This window comes from Cervus elaphus, chromosome 9, assembly GCF_910594005.1.
Source record: "Cervus elaphus chromosome 9, mCerEla1.1, whole genome shotgun sequence".
Lineage (NCBI taxonomy): Eukaryota > Metazoa > Chordata > Mammalia > Artiodactyla > Cervidae > Cervus > Cervus elaphus.
Window position 1 is genome coordinate 33,134,641 of NC_057823.1, and position 9,447 is coordinate 33,144,087.

Below are 9,447 nucleotides of genomic sequence, written 5' to 3' on the forward strand. Positions count from 1 at the left end.
CGAGTCTACCTTATAGTAACTGTCTCTTTTTTGGAATAAACATACAGGTCTTATCTAAGTCTATAGGATGATTTGGGTTTCTTCAAAACATTTAACAGCTTACACAACTCAATATTGGGCTTCCCAGGTGGTGCTAGTGGTAAAGAACCCACCTGCCAATGAAGGAGACTTACAGAGACGTGCGTTCGGATCCCTGGATCGGGAAGATCCACTGGAGGAGTGCGTGGCAACCCACTCCAATATTCTTGCCTGGAAATCCCTTGAATAGAGGAGCCTGTTGGGCTACAGTCCATAGGATCATAAAGAGTTGGACATAACTGAAGTGACTTAGCACACACACATGCAAGCACAGCTCAATATTACAGGCTTCCCAGATGGCTCAGTGGTAAAGAATTTGCCTAACAATGAAGGAGATACAGGAAACATGAGTTTGATCCCTGGGTTGGGAAGATCTCCTGGAGGAGGAAACGGCAACCTACTTCAGTATTATTGCCTGGAAAATCCCATGGACAGAGAAGCCTGGTGGGCTATAGTTTAACACGACTGAGCACTCATGCACACAGGGCTCAGTATTTAAAAAAAAAAAAAAAAGCCAAAAGGCACATGAAAAGATGCTCAACATTGCTAGTTACTAGAGAAATGCATCCATCTAAATGGTTTCATCTAAGATTAGCATGTAGCAATGTGTAATATGAAAATAAGGGAGTACAAGGTACTTACTTGGCAAAAGGATTTTTACAAGAATTATTGAAATGATAAAGAATGCAATCCAAGCTGGATGTAGGGGAAGTGAAGGGAGGAGAGGACTAGTGGGCTGGGGGGGAGTAGAGGCATCAGTGGCCTGAAGGCTCCAGTGAGGTCAGAAGGCAAGTTTAGTGGGAGGTGTTGAACAAACATTCTGGGAGAAAGGAAATTTGTATCTCTAATGTGGGATATATGAATTAAAGACTACAGAGATGGTGCAGCTAGGGATGACCAAGTGATCCTATGAGTAAGAAAGAAAGTGACTGTAGATGAGGAAATTAAGGAACTAAGGCAACAGTATGTTAAATGGACTCTTTTTTTAAAAAAAAGTGGAGTGTAGTTGATTTAGTGTTGTTTAGTTTTAGGTATACAGCAAAATGATTTAGCTATATAGATGTAGATAACTTTTTTAGATTCTTTTCCTTAATAGGTTATTACAGAATATTGAGCACTGTTTCCTGTGCTATGTAGTAGGTCCTTTTGTTAGTTACCTTTTTCATATATAGTGTAATATGTTCATCCCAAACCCATAATGTATCCCTCCCTCCACCCCCATTGGGCTCTTAACTATACAGCTAAAGTCACCGGAGGAACAGGAAGACGTGTTGGAGAGCAAGATAGTGACCCAGGACCAGGGCTTTGATGATCAGGGGAGAATGATGGTGAGAGAACAAAAGACACTGATGAAAATAGCAAAGATAAGAAGTAGAGGATGAGAAAGCCAAAACCATAGGCCTCAGGGAATTTTTTAAAAATATAAGATTGGAGGAGCCCTAGTCTGAGAGACGTGTTCTTGTTGGAAATCCAGGCTTTAAGACCTGTGACAGAGGGGCACTGGGAGAAGAGATTAAGGATTTGAGGCTGCTTGCTGGTTATGGATTCTTTACCAACTGAGCTGCCAGGGAAGCTGATTGGTAAAGAATCCATACCATTCATATAAGAAAAGAAAATGGGTACAATTGTTTTTCTGTGCTTTTCAACAAATAAAGAAATAAGGGCTTAGGAAGGATGACTGGCTGCCTGAAGTCTGCTGAGTTAAGAGACAGTGAAGCCAGGATCGGAGCCCCAGGCCTCTAACTGCCAGTCTAGTTCTCTTTCCACCCCCTCAGGAAGCAGAGGGCCAAATGATCCGGCAACAAAGCCAAGTTTTCCAGGTCTCTGGGTCTTCCTGTCTCTTCAAAGGCATTTATTATTTCATCTATTCTGATTAAAATTTGTGATGACAAATTGTGGTTTGTTAACTGTAAACCCTTTTAAAAAATGTTTTGAGTGGCTTTAAATGATTCACTGAATTCTATCATCATTTATTTCAAATGAGCACATTGGAAACCAAGAACTATAATGCCTATGAGTCATGTCTTGGAGAAGGGAGGGAAAAGAGCAATGAGGATAACATTTTCCCACCGGACAGCATTTAGATTCTCCTTATTCAAGGAACTCATGTGAACATGTGTTTAACAAATACTTTAGATGTAACACATGCTCCTCCCAACTCTCCTCCAAACCCCCACTCAAAAGAAGAGTAAACTAAATTATTGAGAACACATAGGTAACTTTTCTTAAAATAATTTAGGGCTTACATTTTAATAACTATCTCCAAGTATTAGATTTAAATCCATGCTTTTACTAGCAAAAATTTTATTTTCCAAAAATGTATTTGAGGAATGATATGTCCATGTAAAATTGGCATCAGACAACTTTCCACAGCTAAATATCTGGAAGGGTCATTAAAATGGGCTATTTCAGAATGGATTTATCCCTGATTCAGGCATCTGTACGTGTGTGTGTCCCAAAGTGCACATTTTAGTTCAGTGAAAACCATCTGTGAAGATGCTGGCTACTCTTCGAACCAGTCTCCATTGATGATTAGTCATGAGTTACCTGCATTTTTACATCCTAAGTTAGTCTAAGCCTGTTTGAAGCACTGATTGAACTCAGCTTTTATTCACGGGAACATTTGGTTTGTTGAGACTCCTGGAATAGTTTAACTGCTTCCATAGTAAATACATTTTTCTGTGATTATACTTAATAGGCTCCTGACATCCATCAAACAAAGTCAACTTACACTTTGAGGCAGAATACTCCAGACAGTATTTCAAACTTAATTCTCCAACTGGAATGAAAACAAGAAACTACATTGATAAAAAGGAAGTTTTGATTTGGCAGGATTTCTGAAAAATCCTCTTTACAGCTTGCTGGGCAAACTGGTAGTCTAACCTTCTGCAAAAAGAATTAGATAGCTCATTAGAGGTTCAAGGCTACACTCATATTTCACTCCATTGTTCATGTTAAATTCTATGTTCTGTCCAGCATTGTAGGTGAAAACGTAAGAGGGAACAGAATGAAGCTTTTAATTTAAAAATCCTCACAGCTGGGCTTTATTTTAAACTGGTGATTTAAAAGCAATAAATGTTTTTAATTTTATACTTTGCAGAAGAAGAGTTCACATCTTTTCTTTTAAAGGCTGAACCAAGTGAATAATTTAAAAACAGCAAGTTTGTAATTGGCAAGATGAGACATGAATTAAAAAGAAGGAAATTAAGATTTTAAAAGATGTAAGAGGTAGGAGTTAGAATGATGTGAGTGTGACATGCAAGTACATTTGTAAAACTTAGTTTGGGTTGATCTTATTATTTCTACAACAAAATTTTTATCCTTGCTGCTAAGAACTATTTAAAATTATATATAACTATATATTTCATATATATAATTAAAGGTGGGCATATGACTGTATGCTTATGTATTTATGTTGAATGCAGAGTTCCAAAGAATAGCTAGGAGAGATAAGAAAGTTTTCCTCAGCGATCAATGCAAAGAAATAGAGGAAAACAGCAGAATGGGAAAGACTAGAGATCTCTTCAAGAAAACTAGAGATACCAAGTGAACATTTCACGCAAAGATGGGTTCAATAAAGGACAGAAATGGTATGGACCTAACAGAAGCAGAAGATATTAAGAAGAGGTGGCAAGAATACACAGAACTGTACAAAAAAGATCTTCACGACCCAGATAATCACAATGTTGTGATCACTCACCTAGAGCCAGACATCCTGGAATGTGAAGTCAAGTGGGCCTTAGAAAGCATTACTACAAACAAAGCTAGTGGATGTGATGGAATTCCAGTTGAGCTATTTCAAATCCTGAAAGATGATGCTGTGAAAGTGCTGCATTCAATATGCCAGCAAATTTGGAAAACTCAGCAGTGGCCATAGGACTGGAAAAGCTCAGTTTTCATTCCAATCCCTAAGAAAGGCAATCCCAAAGAATGCTCAAACTACCGCACAATTGCACTCATCTCACATGCTAGTTAAGTAATGCTCAAAATTCTCCAAGCCAGCCTTCAGCAATACGTGAACCATGAACTTCCAGATGTTCAAGCTGGTTTTAGAAACGGCAGAGGAACCAGAGATCAAATTGCCAATATCCGCTGGATCATCGAAAAAGCAAGAGAGTTCCAGAAAAACATCTATTTCCAAAAAGACATCTATTTCTGCTTTATTGACTATGCCAAAGCTTTCGACTATGTGGATCACAATAAGCTGTGGAAAATTCTGAAAGAGATGGGAATACCAGACCACCTGACCTGCCACTTGAGAAACCTGTATGCAGGTCAGGAAGCAACAGTTAGAACTGGACATGGAACAACAGACTGGTTCCAAATAGGAAAAGGAGTACATCAAGGCTGTATATTGTCACCCTACTTATTTAACTTATATGCAGAATACATCATGAGAAACATTGGGCTGGAAGAAGCACAAGCTGGAATCAAGATTGCTGGGAAAAATATCAATAACCTCAGATATGCAGATGACACCACCCTTATGGCAGAAAGTGAAGAAGAACTAAAAAGCCTCTTGATGAAAGTGAAAGAGGAGAGTGAAAACATTGGCTTAAAGCTCAACATTCAGAAAACTAAGATCATGGTATCTGGTCCCATCACCTCATGGGAAATAGATGGGGAGACAGTGGAAACAGTGTCAGACTTTATTTTTCTGGGCTCCAAAATCACTGCAGATGGTGACTGCAGCCATGAAATTAAAAGACGCTTACTCCTTGGAAGGAAATACCAACATAGACAGCATATTAAAAAGCAAGAGACATTACTTTGCCAACAAAGGTCTGTCTGGTCAAGGCTATGATTTTTCCAGTGGTCATGTATGGATGTGAGAGTTGGACTGTGAGGAAAGCTGAGTGCCGAAAAACTGATGTTTTTGAACTATGGTGTTGTAGAAGACTCTTGAAAGTCCCTTGGACTGCAAGGAGATCCAACCAGTCCATCCTGAAGGAGATCACTCCAGGGTGTTCATTGGAAGGACTGATGCTGAAGCTGAAACTCCAATACTTTGGCCACCTCATGCGAAGAGCTGACTCATTGGAAAAGACTCTGATGCTGGGAGGGATTGGGGGCAGGAGGAGAAGGGGACGACAGAGGATGAGATGGCTGGATGTCATCACCGACTTGATGGACATGAGTTTGGGTAGACTCCGGGAGTTGGTGATGGACAGGGAGGCCTGGCGTGCTGTGATTCATGAGGTCGCAAAGAGTCAGACACGACTGAGCGACTGAACTGAACTGAACTGACTGATGCTTTTTTAAGTTCTTTTTTATCCTTTTAGTAAGTAACATTATTGGCGTCTAAGGTATTTTTAGTTTTTTTTTTTCTTAAAGAAAAAATTTACATTGAAATTTCCCTTTATAAACATTCATAAGCTATCATATTCATGTGGTGGCTATCACTGAACTAGTTTTAGTCACTCCTTTGGTTCTAGTTTCCTAACTGAATTTCACAGAGTCTGCTGAAGATGAAATTTAACCTGTGTAGAGTCCTTCAGAAAAGTAGATGTTGCAAGTCCCTTTAATAATTCATACCTTTAACAATTCTGACTCTCAGTAAAATTTCCTTCATTTCTTAACTAAAGACCAAGTAGGAAGCAATTAGCCCTTGTCCATAAATAAATTATCTTTTCCAGTTCTTTTGATTTCTTTCCTGTAGTCTTTCTAAAACAATCCTTTAATGAAATGTGAAAATAACACAAATGAATGCAAAAGAATCACCCTCCAGTTCTTCAGCATTCTTTTTCTCTTTGGTGTATCGCAAACATGGGGGTTCTAAGGGTGAGATCCAGGGTGAAACAGACTGAACTCCAAATCCCAGCTTAGTCTCTTACTATCGGTTGACCACGTCTTAGTTAAGTATCAGTTTTCTTATCTGGAAGATGGGGAGGAAAAATGGGGAGAATATCATTTTTTTCCAATGTGAACATTAAGTGGATTAAATGACATAATGCTTATCCTACTACTAGGACTGTATGAAGTGCTCAAAATAAACTCGATAAAAATCCTAGTTCAGATTTTGACTTAAAGTATATAATATTGAATACATATTTTAGTTTGAAGATAAAATATCTATGCAGAGAGATTAAACATTCTTATTTAACATGCTTCTGTGAATAAGTTGAATGTAGGGAATTTTAACTTGTTAGTTCATTTTTGTATAAAACTTTTGCAAACAACTAGGAATTACAAAATAAAACAATACTCTCAAATGAAAAACTGTACTCCATATATAAACTACATATTGTGAGAAGTTACTCAGAAGTGCTGTATTACAATATCTATTTTTCTAAAGCTCACTCAGTTTCAATTGTGACTTTATACAGAAGTTGAGTTCTTACTCCTAGACAATAAAATTTTCATTTATATTACATTTTATGAGGCATTTTTATATTATTAGTTCCTTTTATCATCACAAAATTCTTGCAAGACAGGTAGAGGAAATCCAAACTTATTATTTGCAAAATATCACCTTATTTTGCAGGTAAAGAAAATCAAGCTTTGGAGAAAGTAGGTAACTTGCCTTAGGACACAGAGTTCCTAAGGAAGAAGAACTCATTTTCTGTCACTAGTTCTTGGGTTCCCTCTTGCCCCCACCTCCACCCTCATGTTGCCTCTGCCAGCGTTGTCAATGACAAGGTTCAGAGTTAAGTACAAGAGGTCAGCAAAGGAAAGGTATTTGACCTTACTCTTACCATCTTCCAGGCCCTGTGCTTGGAAGGGTCATGAGACAGACAAACTTCTAATTTTCCTGCCTCTTTGGACTATTATCTGTCTATAGACATGATTCAAGATGGCACATGAGACAGAAATGGGAGTGCTCAGGAGTAGGAAAAAGAGGGCAAGACAGAGTCTCAACATGCAGCGGGAGGAGGGCCAGGATTTAGAGAAGGGGAGGTAAGAGGAGGGAGAACATGTCTACTTTGTTTTGTTTTGCCTAGCCATGAAAGAGTCTCCAAGCAACTAGCAAGTAATAATAACCTGTTCTATCTTAGAGAGCTAATTTTCTTCCCCCAGATCAGTGGGAGTGAATAAAATCTTATATTAAAATATTTATCTAACTCAACACTAAAAGGATGAATAACCCAATTAAACAACAGGCAATGATGTGATTAGACACTTTTCCTAAGAAACTACACAAATGGCCAAAGATGTGGCTAATAATTGATATTATTATCATTAGAGAAATACAAACTAAAACCACAGTGATATACCACTTCATACTCACTAGGATGGCTAAACTAAAAAAAGACAAATAATAACTAGTGTTGGTGAGGGTGTGGGGAAATTGGAATCCCCATACACTGCTGGTGGAAATGTAATGGGGTAATGGCTTTAGGAAACAGCCTGGCAGTTCCCCAAAATGCTAAATATAAAATTCTCATATTTTCCAGCAATTCTACTCCTAGGTTAAACTCAAGAGAGCTGGAAACATACATCCTATAATGTGTATGAAATTTGAAAACAGTTAAGTGAAAGAAGTTAGACACAGAAGGCCACATAGTATCTGATTCTGCTTACATGAAATGTCCAGAATAGACCAATCCATAAAGACAGAAAAGTAGATCAGTGTTTGCCATGGACTGTGAAAGGGAAAGATGGAGAATGATTCCTAATAGGGATGAGATTTCTTTGGGGAATGAGAAAAATGTTCTGAAACTAGTTGGTGGTGATGGCTGCACAACTATATGTCTATACCGAAACCTTAAACTGCATACTTTAAAAGTGTGAATTTTATAGTATGTGAATTATATCTCAATAAAAAATCCTTTTCCAAGATGGTGATAATAGCTGACATTTATTAAAGTGTGGTGCTAGACGCTGTACTATGACTTTTCTGGATTCTATAATTCTGGTAACAACCACAGGAATACGTACTCTTATGATTTCCATCTTACAGAGGAGGGAACCAAGGCTTACACAGACTCAATACTCTGCCTCATGTCACATGAAGTTTGACAGCAGACTCTGGTTTTACTACACAGGGCCTCGTGATAAGCATGGCTAAACCTCATATATCTTCTGTTCTCTCTTTACAGCCATCATGGGGTTTTCAGCTTTAGTGTTTTTAACCTTTTGCTATTTTATTCTTTCAGGATTCTGCAATTGGATGTTCTACTAGTCAAGAATAGGAATAGGTCTCAGCAGTGGTCCACTTCCCACCCCAATAAAGGATTTTACTCAAGTTTGGCTTTATCCCTGGTTTCTTAATATGCCATTCCCTTAGAGCAGCCCTTTTGATACCCTGATCTAAATGAAAGGCCTCTCCTTAAAGGCTCTCACTGAAGTTTGCATTTCTTTTTTATGGTGCCTATCACAGCCCTGAGAAGATCTGATTGACATGTGTCTCCTGCCCTAGTCTACGAAACCCATGATGTCAGAGGCCATGTCTATTTTGTTCACTCAGCAAGTAGTACCAAGCCCACCGCAGGAGCTCAATAAGTGTCAGCTGAATGACTAAACACCATCACTGTAAGAAGACTCCCACAATCTTCACGTTTCTCTACTTTCTCCCACTGTACAGAGTCTCTTTTCAGAATTTTATATGTCATTCCTCTGGCTTCTGGATCCAGGGCTTCAACTTGGCGTGGGAGTGCTTCAGAACCGCTGCTGGCTCGCGCTGCTGGAAAGTGACGCACCAGCGGGAAGCTTTGGCTTCGGTTCTAACCTCAGAGACTTCACTAGAACGTCTCCTCTGGGTCCTGCTCGCCTAACTCTGACTGTGATTTTGGCGTTCACCTCATTTCTTGCCTCTGTTAGCTCTCGTGACTGTTCGTAGCAGCGTTTCCCATTAACTCCCCCATGATCCCAAACAACTTTACTCCTAAAAATCTCCCACCACCACTTAAGTGTTAAATATGTACCTTGCAATAGTCCCAAGATATAAATAAGTGAAGTATCCCAGAAATGTTAATTGCTTCTGGTTGTACAGCAAATAAGTGGTAAAAACCAGAGTGGGAAACTACTTAATTCTAAACCCCCTAAGGCCTCTGTTTTATATATCTAAGTTTTCCTAACCATACCCAGCACAATGCCTGGTGCATATTACAGCTTATTAAATATTTGTTGAATGTGAACCCTGAATTCTTGCTGATGATAACTCGTACTCCATTCTACATCAGCTGTTACCCAAACTCTGAAAATATCTCCCCCCTACTAAACTTTCTAAGTTTGGAATTCAGTTCAGTTCAGTTCAATAGCTCAGTCGTGTCTGATTCTTTGTGACCCCATGAACTGCAGCACTCCAGGCCTCCCTGTCCATCACCAACTCCCAGAGTTTACCCAAACTCATGTCCATTAAGTTGGTGATGCCATCCAACCATCTCATCCTCTGTCATCCCCTTCTCCTCCTGCCCTCAATCTTTTCCA

The 9,447-nt window shown here is 39.0% G+C and overlaps 1 pseudogene; it reads left to right on the forward strand.

The window, feature by feature from the left end:
* LOC122700740 overlaps positions 1-8,857 on the forward strand; it is a 52,255-nt pseudogene extending 43,398 nt beyond the window's left edge.
* Positions 8,858-9,447: the final 590 nt, after the last annotated feature.